Source organism: Pleuronectes platessa, chromosome 18 (genome assembly GCF_947347685.1).
Source record: "Pleuronectes platessa chromosome 18, fPlePla1.1, whole genome shotgun sequence".
NCBI lineage: Eukaryota > Metazoa > Chordata > Actinopteri > Pleuronectiformes > Pleuronectidae > Pleuronectes > Pleuronectes platessa.
In genome coordinates, this window is record NC_070643.1 from 16373661 (window position 1) to 16385938 (window position 12278).

General features: G+C 43.3%; 1 protein-coding gene across 2 annotated transcripts in view; it reads left to right on the forward strand.

Moving 5' to 3' along the window:
* Window positions 1–306: 306 nt before the first annotated feature.
* Window positions 307–12278, forward strand: part of LOC128461209 (solute carrier family 45 member 4) — a 48636-nt gene continuing 36664 nt past the window's right edge. Inside the window, exons 1-2 of one of the 2 annotated variants that reach the window (XM_053446028.1) lie at window positions 307–396; window positions 2016–2097. The gene's annotated coding sequence lies outside the window, so the exon portion shown is untranslated. Of the gene's footprint in view, window positions 397–567; window positions 857–2015; window positions 2098–12278 lie in introns of those variants that run through there. The other variant, XM_053446027.1, reaches the window with a different exon arrangement.

Here is a 12278-nt window from a genome sequence, read left to right on the forward strand (position 1 = left end):
GCTCCACAAATAAAGTTTAACACAAATATTTTATCATCACATCATTGTATCTATACAAACTAATTAAACATCATTATTTTATACACCCCCTAATAATAACGAGCCCCAATCGTCTCCTTTAACACAAATCAGCTTCTGCTTGTTTTGTGTACCACCGCCGCGGCACCGCCCCTTTATGCAGATGAGCCCGTGACGTCGGCGGAAGCCATCTCTTCCGACGCGTCTTCCTTTAAAGGCGGATTTAAAGCTCCGACCTCAGCTGCAGCTGCAGAACGACCGAGGCTTCACGAGCCGCCGCGGAGCGAGCGTCCCACCACAACACCAGCGGAGCCAGCGGCTGACAACACCCGGCGAGGGGAGCTGCGGGGTCCGGCTCGAGCACCGGGGGCAACACGGGTACGAGGGTGTTTTTTTGCAAGCCGCTGTTGCAGGCAGGTTCTCCGGGTCTCCGGCTGTCCGGCTAAACACAGCATCTCAGGTTGCTGCTGCAGAGAGGAGGAGGAGGTGGAGGAGGAGGAAGCAGCAGCAGCAACAGCAGCAGCAGCGTTTACTGTAGTTGCAGGAGGCCTGTGTCAAAAACAAAAAGAGCCAGAGAGGAGCAGACAGGCGCTCGGCCAGAGCTCCGGTTTCTAAGTGGGCTGCTCTAATTATACAGTGTTGTGTTATGTCGGGGCAGGTGAGGAGGGTTTAAAAACAGACCCGGAGGCTGCAGGGCACGAATTAGCTTCATGCGCTTTCATCGCTGCAGCGTCGTGACCAACCAGGAGCGAGAGGTTTGCATCTGAGCGCGGAGCTGCAGGTGTTGACGAGCGGACATCATGACAACACTGCGGGAGAACAGGACGAGATGCCTGCGGTGCGTTGTAAAGGTCACAGGGATCTGTCAGGACCGGGCGATGTGTGCTTTCAAACGAGTCGGTCGATGTCGAGGATTATCGCGAGAAATGTGACACTGTTTTTTTTTTATTTCAAGTTTTGATGCTGATTTTGGCTCCTGGGTGCATGTTGTTGTTATAGACGCTTCTTTCTGTGCAGAGAATGAACGGTTTTTAGTTATTGTGAGCACACGATTACTAACTTGTGAGCACAAGATAAACAAACTCATTCACACACAATAAATAGAGCTATCATGCGCAAACACGATAATTAACCAGTGCACACACGATAAATAACTCGGTAGCACGACAAATAAGAAACTTGTTTGCACAACAAATAAATAACTTCTCTGCAACAACAAATAAATAACTTGTTCGCACACGATAAATAACTTTTCTAGCACGTCATATAAAAATATTGTTCACACCAAGATAATTACCTTGACTTTAATGTTTGTGCATGTGTGTGTCCTGATGTTTTACGCTTTTTCTTGAGTCCCTGGACACGAGCAGCAAAAACATGAAGTATGACATTCCAAGGTTAAAATAAAGATTTAGGTTTTTGTTTACTGTCTTTTACAAACAATATATATTGATCGCTTTAGCAACAAGTAGATAAAGAAATCTCACCTACCTCTGTAACACTTGATAAACAGCAAAACATTATATGAATCTGAAGTATATCTATTGGGTGTTATACCTCCCTGCTATGCTTACTCGATGAATAAGTATTGAATCGATATGTATCTTCTTTTTTTTTGGACTGCTAATCGATTTAAAGCAGATAATAAGTTAGTTGCCCGCACTGTGAACTAACTTGCCACTAGGAGTCCCCATTAGATAGATTTGTACTATTCTCATTTACATTTCAGCTTTTAAGTGAACCAATGTGTGTTTGGCGGCTGCAGCTCTGTCACATCACTTGCGTCGCAGGCTTTTGTGTTAAGTATTTACTCGATTTGTGTGTGTTGACAACTGCTGATTTACTTCTATGCTTGGGTGCATGAGAGTGTTGGAGCGCTCGTGCCATATTGATTTAATGTATGTGTACACATTGACTCACTGCATGTGTACGTGTGCAATGTCATAATTTTCTGGGCTTTAACTCTTTGTTGTGTGTGTGTGTATGTGTGTGTTCAGGTACGACTTCAGGGCTTAAGATTGCAGCCTGGACCAAACAACAACGTCTCAACGACATTGATGAAGCTTTTAGGGCCTTTTGGTGAGTGGAAAATACACACGCACACGCACACTCACAAGCACACACAAAGCACATGCACACAACAAGGAGGCACCGTTCGTTTTGTTCTCTCTGCATTTTCAAAGTGTCTTCTTCTGAGGGAGTTATTTTGCTTCTTGGCTCAGTCAATCTTAATAAAAACAAAGGGAGATGTGATCAACAGGTGTTCGCCCTCTAGTGTCTCTGACAGTCTGATGTGTTAGTCTTGGTTCGACCGGCTTGACGGGATCATCAATAACACACTAACGCTTCCTCATCAAAAATCTTTGCCCTACACACTCTTGGTTTCGATGCAGTGTCACGTTGCTCGCCGCAGAGTGGACAGCTCAGCTGAAGTGACAGGATTTGACTTCCTCTTGATGAAACGGTAGCTGACTATCCACTGGTGCTGAGTCAGCATTGGGTTATGGCTCACATACACAAACACAGAGGGATGTCCACATAGATGTAGTCAGACACAAAGGATCACATGCACTCAGTCACATGAAAACCCACACTCAGGCAAATAAATGCACTTTTTGTACATGTTTTGTCTTCTGGGGAAAAAACAGCCCTGTGTGTGTGTATATATGCACATTATGGAAGATTTGGGTTTCGAGATGATATATGAGACATTCATGGGGAACTTTACTTTAACAACGTGTGTTTTAGGGTTGAGTTGTGGCTCAAATACACTAAAACAAACACATTTCTTCATGCACCAAAGCCAGAAGTATTAGTCTTGTTCCAAATGGACCATAGCTTGTTCCCAGGCGGCCGCTGAATACTGCAACGTGAGCAGAGCACCGGGACCCTCGCTGCAACTCCAGATCTGTTTGGTTAGCGGTTTCCACATCAGGCGGAGACGCTTGAGAGTCTCAGTTGGAGCAGACGAAACCTGTAGCTTCCTCAAAACAACTCAGGTGTCCTGCTGCACGGCGGTTTCAGGGGCTTATTGTGTCTCACCGTCCCCAGCGGTGCGTCGAGTCCTTGCTTTCTTTTCTCACTGCAAACAAAACAGTCCAATCCAGCTTCATTCTCCAAACTCGGATGAAGTAAACATGGACCTGCACTGGAACTAGTGTATGGAAGTAAAGTGAAAAGCTGCAGGGAAAAATTAGGAAAAGTTAACCGTCCATTTAGACCAGAAAACCCTTCTATGTTTGAGGAGGAGTTTCACATTTTAGGGACAAAGCTTATTTTCTTTCTTGCTGAGAGTAAGTTGGGTGCTGAAGGGGGGGGGGTTATTCAAATATCAATGAGTTTTGAATTCTTATCCAACGCAGGATTTTGGAAAGTCACAGCAACAATAGTTTTTTATGTGTTTTCTGGCTAAACATTTGTCGAAGTGATCAAACCACAGTAGTGCTCCCTTCTTTTATAATACTCCGTTTCATTCTGTCCCTTTGCCCCTCCCTCAACATCTTAGCCTTTCTTCATACAACACACACACACACTCACTAACTAACAGCAGATCTGTCTTGTGTGTCCTGAGCCTTGATCCTGTGTGTAGATAACCCATTTCCTATTAGCGTGAAGTTTTTGTACACAAACCTGAGAGAAAGCGGGAGAGAGATGAAAGAAACGAGCGAGCGAGTGCAAGTTCCCACCTCTGATCGCAGCACAACACTGTGTGTTTATGCTTGTGTGTGTGTTTTATCGTCTCACTTACATCAGTGCCATCAATAGCAGCCCTTATCTCCACCAGATCTTACACACACAGACACACTTGTTGCAGCTATAAATGCTGTTGTGTTGTTAGAAGCTTGTTGGAGACACAGTATTCGGCAGCTGAGGGAAAACTGGCCGGTTCGCATTTTTTAAAAGTTTTTTCGGATGCAACAAACATTTTGAGATGTGATTTGTGTAAAGATCCTGCACGGCTGTTCTAAAGACTGGTAGGTGCTCACTTTCCCAACAGTTGTTTAACTGTAGGCTCCTAATTGTTTCATTCTCTCTGAACTTCTGCCTCAGATCACAGAGATCAGGAGAAAGTGACAGTATTTCTAGGAAACACAGATAGTAGTGATAATGGAGGACTGATATTGATTGCTCTGCAGTGCAATAGATCAATGTTGACGGGAATCTACAGGCCAGCGAGAATGTGCGTGTGTGTGGATCAGCAGCACAGCTGCATGTGTGGCTGGTTGTTTTCTAGTGGTGGAGGACGGTTATCAAAGTCAATATCAGATGGCAGTACTCTATTTAGCCCTGGCTTTGAGTGAGAGGACGGACACACACACACAGTCACAAACAAACACACACACACACACAGCAGTGAGAGAGATTGTCAATAATACAAACAACTTTCCACTCTGTTTGCTTGCTCTCCTGTCGTCCCTCCTCTTTGTTTCTCACTTGTTTCTCCTCCAAAATTGTTTTACCCTTTGTTCTTCCCTGTTTTGGTTTCAATTTTCACTCGTATCTTGAGCTTGTATTTGGTTCCTGCTGGTTAAACCCATCACTCACAATCAAAGAAATCAGTGTGTGTGTGTGTGTGTGTGTGCAAAGATGCATGACATTTTTATCACGTAGTGGCTCAAACTGAAAAATGTGTTATTGACTCTGGAATCAGTCGCTCATAAAATAACCATAAGGCCCATTTAGTATCTGTGAAGGTGCCTTAAGTCGATCTTCCTCAGCAGACATGGTTGTTGTTCTTTCATCAAATACTGACATTTCTAAGGAGAGGAATTAAAATGGAATCTCAAATTCAAAGAAAAGTTTATGCCGCTTAGAAAATATTACATTTGTACATGTGTGACTCTATTTAAGTGATTTAAAGATCTAAAGCGAAAGGTGCCAATGCATTCAGGGTGTGTTCAAGTCCACTTTTGATTGCTTCTAGACAAAAGCCCAAAGGGTCCTCGTGCTGTGTGCATGGAGCGAAAGGGTAGCGGTCTCTTTATTACCTCCGCCAAGGAGACGAGGTTTCATCAGCATTTGTTTGTTGGATTGTAAGCAGGGTAACACAGAGGTATGCACAGGCACCACACCTCACTTTAAAAACAATGGGCTAATAGGCACTCTGGTGCAAGTGCATTTGCAATTTAAACGATGTGGGCGTTGGTTGGGAGAATTACCTGAAACTAGCAAAGACACTTTAACAAAGAGCTTCTGCAGCCTGATCACTGGGCGAAGTGCGTCTCCTTAGGACGGTTGTGTGAAGCAAAATGAAAGCTACGTAATAGCCACTCAATGGACCTTGTGGTAAGATTGTTTTAGTTAATTTTTAAAAGTCATGGGAACATAAAAATAATCTATTGGAATTTAGAGACGAAGCTGTTAGTGTGAAAGAGGCTTGCTATACGCTTCAAACAAATACTGTGTTAAATTACCAAAGTGAATGGGGAAAACTATTTGATAATACCTCTTTTGTCAAATAAAAAAAAACTGAATCCACTTCCTTGTTTCAACTGGAATCTTTTCATTCCTCCCAGTCCTCCACGGCTAAATGTACTAAAGGTCCCCTGTGGTCCCTGTTCTTGATATAGACAACAACTGTCCTAAATCAAACGTTCCTACCCTCTTGTACCTGCTGCAGTCAGCGCAGAACACTGAGCTGGTGTTTCTCAGAAGCTTGTGGTGGTGCGAAATCCTGCTTATAAATCAGTTGAAGTGTGAAGAATGTTCTCGTCCTCCAAAGTGCAAACACAGCCAGACGGACACAGGCAGCACCAGCATGAGCCAGATCTTGTCCTCACACAATGAAAAAAAACACAATGCAGATACTTGACAAAGGAGTCGTCAGGCCTAATAACTTATTTCTTTCTCCAGTCTTGTGGAGATGTGGACCGGCAGCCTGCTTCTCTTTTATCTCGGCCGGATGCTAATTCAGATTATCTCTTAAAGCCTTTTGAGCATGTAAAGATATTTCTCCAATGTATCCGATCACAGTTAACGACAAAATGCACCGAATGTTATGGTGAAGGTTAGATTTCCTTCAGGGCACAATGAGTCTCAAATTAGATAGCATGAAAATCTTGAACAAATTTAGCTTAACCACACTCCGGAGCTGTTTGGCCGCCCCTGCCTGTGGTTCATTTTAATACTCCCATCGGCAAGTTGTGTTCTGACACTTTGAGCCAAATGTTCTTAGGACCACCTGCAGCACTTCATTGAAGTTTCTATCCTAAAAGTTTTTACCAAAGTCATTTCATCCTGCACTTTGAAATCAGGTAATGACATTTCACTCTTCAAGCATTTTTTGGGTCTCCGCCAATCAGTGTTCCCATCTTCACTGAGTCATCCCGAACAGAAAAAGAAGGCCCCAGACAAACTGTTGTCCTGCTCTGCAATGAGCTCACCACAGAGCTGATGCCAGAGAGCAGCGAGTCAGATCCACTTCGCCTTGTGGAACTTGGCTGCCTTTTGCATCTTTGTTGGCAAAAGCACGCACCACATCCAGTTCTGACCTGTAGTCTCTACAAAGTGCAGTGAGTTGTATCGTGCATTAAAGTATACACATGTGACAAGTGAAAACATTTTGATGACTGATCTGAGTCACAGCAGCGCAACTGAAGAGGCTCCTTCAAATGCAGATGACAAATTCCTCCTTCCATTCCCGAGCAACGAAGGATCCAACGGGTGGAACCTTCCCGGGCCGACCTATCCCAGGATTGATTGAGCATCGTTGACAAAGTTAATGAGCTAGCTATCTGGGTGGCTGAACAGCAGCAAGTGCAGCCGATTAAGGTAGCTAACGATGGAACTGTCGAAGCAGGACAAGCTGGTGATGTAAATAGCAAATCCTCAGTAGAGCAGACCGTCCCAGCCTTCGCTCTCCTCAGTGCTCACGGAGATGGCGGGCCCTGAGCTGGAACATAACGAGTCTTCGTTGTGAAGAGAGCGCTGTTCTCATTCTCATTTCTGCATTAGATGTTTTTAATGTTAAGAATAATATCGAATCTCCACATTTGAGGAGCTGGAACTGATGGATCTTTGGCATTTACTCAAGTATTATGACCTTCTGTTGACTAATAATAACTGTTCTGGATGTGAACATGTGATGTCACATAGGCTGAGGCTCAGAGGCTGTACACACAGACAAGTAGTCAGGTATCGAGGTTGAAAGAGGAGAGAAGATATCTGGCTGTGAGCCAGTAAAGTCGTTAACACTTTTAGTAGTGCTGCACTCAGGGTAATCACACACACACACACACACACACACACACACACACACACACAGATATAAACTTTAGAGCAGATTTCTCAACAGCCATAGAATAAAGAGGGTTCAACAGAATTCATAATAAAAGCAAAGTTATCACAGACAGACTTTGAAACAACAAAGACACAAAAGATGCAGGACTCAAAACTCTAATTCTGCACAAAGAACTGTTCACCTGTTGATTCAAAGTTCAGTGAAGCTCGACTCTGTACACACAACCCCGAACTGGATTTGTTGTTGTTGCTGTTGTGGTGAATATGCTGTTGTCGTTCACTTTAGTTGATGCGTCTCAGCCGCCGCTGCGACCGAGGGCCAGTCGCCTATTTCTTTAAATTGTATTGATATTAATCGTATCGTGTGTCCAAATCCCACCAAATTCAACACAGCACCTCCTTGGGCCCTAAACATTACACAGGCCAAGTGTGAAGTGGATAAGATGAACAGCTCTAGAGATGTGCATTCCACATACAGATACAGATGGATGACATGGAGTCATCAGACACATCTCCTGTCATGACTCTCATTTTCAAATAGACTCTGTTCGTTTTTATCCTGCAGAACTTGTTTACAGATTTGGTAAAACAGTTTGACGCAGTCTGGTTTGTCCTCAGCCCAAACCAGTTTTTTGGTTCCCGCCCTGATCGGATAGAAAAACAACATGAAGGAGAAGGAACAGAAAAAGGAGGAAAACTTGACTTTAATCTTGGTTTTAACTTCTCATATAATAGCATTGTTTTATTAATAATAGGAGGCAGAGGGTTGTTTTCAGCAGCTAGACAACAGGAGATTATAGAGAACAAGAAGTTCATCTGTGATTAAAGCGGCAGCGAGCAATGCTGCGGCAAAAAGTTCATCAAAAAAGTTGCTCTGGCAACAGTATCAAGAGTTATTTCTGTAACGTATCATCACTGCTGCAGAGCAAGTTTTTTTGCGTTATAATTATAACATGTATTTGTACAAAGCTGTTTGACAGATTGGGGCTATTTGACTTGCATGTTGACAACTAGAGCGTGTTTTTGAGGCGCTGCAGTTTGTTGTTGCTGATTTCAGTTGGCCTTTATCAGCAACAAACGCGTGCACGTAGAAGGTGTGTGTGCGTGCATGTGTGCGTTGTATTCGCTGTGCATTGGAATATTCCATTAGATGTATGATCAGGGTTGCCATCTTTAAGGTCCTTAGCATTCCTGAACTGGTCTGTGCAGGCAGTGTTAATTATCTTGGCTCAGTGGCAACGTGCCGCTGTGATGAGGAGGTTTCGTACTGGCACATCAGGGTTTTGTTATTAACCTGCTAAGACGGTATGAAGGAACGGGAGTGGTTGGTTATGGGGCCATTATCGTAGCAGATCTATTGACACATGAGAGTCTCAATCCGTCTGTGTTTGATGAGATTTGTGAAGGTGTACAGGGATCTGCAAATGTGTGTTTAGCATGTATGCAATTACGGATTTGTCTACACATTTGCAGATATAAATAAATATTCTTTCAAATCTGAATATATATTTGAAAATGTTTTCTTTCACATTTTCAAATCCTATAACACACACATATTCTAAATACAGTTTTGAAGATATCTGTACACATTCACAAATCTCATTAAACACAGACTGATTGCGAGACTCACTTATAGTAATAGTTTTGCTACAATAATGGCCCCAAAATTAGTGTGTCCTCAGTGAGGTTAGAACCGATTCAGAGGCCTGTCCAGGTTTGTCATTTTGTGTTGATCAGTGAGGTGAAGCTGTAGTGTCTGTCTTGGCTACACACACACACACACACACACACACACACACACACACACATGCACAAATACTGAGATACATAAAGCAGATCTATACCATTGCCTCCTATGCTCTTTTTTGTGGTCATGTTTTTCTTTCTGTCTCCTGGTTGGCGTGCAGCTGCCCTTTGGGTAGAGGCCTCAGGGGACTGTAAAGGATAGGGTACACACCCACAAACACACATAAACACTTGCACACATGCATACAAATACATACACACCCAGTCCCTCCAAAAGAGGGCAGGCCCCCCCCTCGAGGTCAGAAAGAAGGGATGCAACTGGGTGTAGCTGTAATGTGATGTTGGGTGGGGGGCGTAACTGTAGTCAGAGGGGGCACAGATAGGGTTCGGGTCAATTTCCGCCTGTGTCTGTGTGGTTATGTGGCGAGTGCCACACACAGCTAGCAACGTGACTCCGGTGTAGAACTAGGCCAAGGCTGCTGTCAGCAGCTTGTCAAAACATCACAGTATCCTGCTTCAAACTTTCAGACTTGGAGGAGTTAAAACAGATTATTACTTCAGGGGTCTGTGAACTGTGATCATTTGTCTTCAGGCTACTCATGAAAAAAATATCCTCGGGTGAGTATATTACATAAACATAACACTATGTTTATGAGATATGAGATACGAGACACACATTGACATCAGCTGTCTAGACATGCACAGATCGGCAGGCCTGAAGGATTAAAACACTGTCTTTGTGGTTTAAAAACCAATAACTGTGTTAGAAACTGTGGATATCAGTGTTTTTATAAAGCTCTGGTCGTCTTTTTGACTTTGTGCTACTTCAGCACACGCAAAAGGAAACTTGCAAGCCAGTTTCCTAGTTTCCTAGTTTGCATAACTCTTTTAAAATGCAGAGGATTTGCACGCAAACCCTGCTTTTGAAAACTGGACTGAGCAAAAGAGAACATGTTACTTAATTTTGTGTCAGGTTTTGATGGGTCATTGTTAAAAAAACATAATAATATGATCTAATAGCACACAATGTAAGTTATTATAATTCAAGACTAGTTAACTGATATTTTTCTGTAAAATGTAAAATGTGGCTCGTGTTACTTTGTTTTGACATATTCCTTGAACCTGTGTTTCTGAAACCCCTCAAAATAGACCTGTGCCCCAGTTTGTGACTCTTGGCCTTCAGGACCTTTTACCACCAGCAACTTTAGTCTAAGTTTGTCAGAAAGTCTCCTGAGAGTTTGATGAAGTACAAGTTCAGAGTTAAGTTCAGGATTAAGGTTCCCAACATTTACCAGATTTCTTTAGCTGAACTAAATTCTGAACTTGTAATTGAAGCAAATTAATCAGTACAGTAAAATACTTACTTTAATACTGGTACTTAAATGTAAGTACACAAAAAAATGAAGTAAGAATTGGGAATTTCAAAAGATTCTTATCTATACTGCAAAGCCACTGACTGCTCCACCACAACGAATAATCTAACTTGAACCAGGTAGACAAAGTGCTGCCAGACCAACAACCTGGCTCTGAGCATCAGCAGAAGGGGAAGGTGGTGGACAAGTCAACTGGTTCAACCCACCAAAGATCAACCTGTGGAGAGGCTCCACTTCAAATATCTTGTCCTATCCAGCACTGAGAACCTCCCCTGGACTCTTCTTCAAGAGTCATTTATTATTCCCCTTTGAAATTGGGCAAAACTTCCAATTCCTTGACTCTCCACTTTATCTCGATCTGCGCAAATTTTGAGTGCGTTCTCTTTAGGCCTATGTCCCCTTCCACCAAGGTTTATGGAAATACATTTAGTAGATTTTGCATAACCCTGCTGACCAACCAAGATACGGGAAACATAACATCCTTGGTGGAGGTAAAAATCCAGACAGATTCTACTTCCAACAGCTGTAGAAGTTCAAGGATTCAACCTCTCTCAAGGCTGTGGAGTTTCCCAACAGGCAGCCTCCCCGCCTGGTGTCGGTGTTGGTGCGTTCAGCTAAACGCATGCAGCACCCAGACCCCTACACCATGAGCGTGAGAGCCCAGAAACCCCATGAGGAGACACTTCACCCCCCCGACAATGGACTGTTTAGACTTCTGACGTCAGGCAGACATGGCCAAAGCCGTGTCCTCAGGTCCTCAACACACACGTCTTAATGTAACAAACGTCCACACATACATTACCACTTCGGCAATACTGAGCACGTACTGCATGTTTGTTTCTGCCACTGTCACTTTAACCTGCGCACCAGGTCATTTTAGCTGGTGGATTTGATACGATTAAGATGTGTGGTCAGATTTGCACACATCAATCCCATATTGCACCAGTAGTTTTTTATTTATGTCTATTTGACACCAGTTTATCTTCCACCTGTCATACTCTTGCACAGTAACTGAGCATCTCTTTCATTCCACTGCATGTTTTGCTCTGTGCATGTGACAAAGACTTGGAACCTTGAATATCTTGCCTTATCCTTGCCTCACGTTGCAGGCCATCTTGGTCACACACGTCATCTGAGCACGTGTGGCGTACAAGCTAGTATTTCTGTTGACGTTGTTGAACCCGATATTGGCCTTCACAAATTTTGGAATGCACAAAAATTGTTTGGAAGACATGTTTGTTATTGAATATGAGGCGTTCATGTGTTTTCCCAGAGAGGTTACCATCGCTGCTCAGCTTGTAGCCATGTTGTCTATTGCAAATAAGTTAATGTAGCTACTTTTATCATTACATCTTTGTAGCAGTTACAGGAAACCAGATTAGCTGAATAGAGAAAACATGACAAATACTTGACATTAACTTTTTTCCCGCCTGCTGCTCGTGAATATGATCTTAATAACATCAAGTGATTGTAAATCGGACCAGTCCTTTTTTGATTTACTGGGATTACTCTTGAATAATATTGACGTATCTACTTCCTCATGGAAATCAAACATGATCTGCATGAAACAGAATCAAGTATTTCCAGGGAGAAAGTTGACCAGTGTGTTGGGGGGAGTGCACGTATGTGAACAGCAGGTATGTTACGTCACATCTCATACCAGCCTATATACTGATATAAGCCCTGTGTTATGAGTAAGGGATTTGTCTATGATGCTGGTGCACGTTGATTCACATGTGCACCCCCCACCCTGCACTCTCTGCACTGCAGCAGCACTGCACCATAATGCACATATCCAGTCCCTGTTTACCTCTCTCTCTCTCCCCCCCCCCTCTCCGCTTATCTCTGCCATCTGCTTCCCAGCAGCTGGGAATATGCTTATTTTTCATGGAAGTACTATCA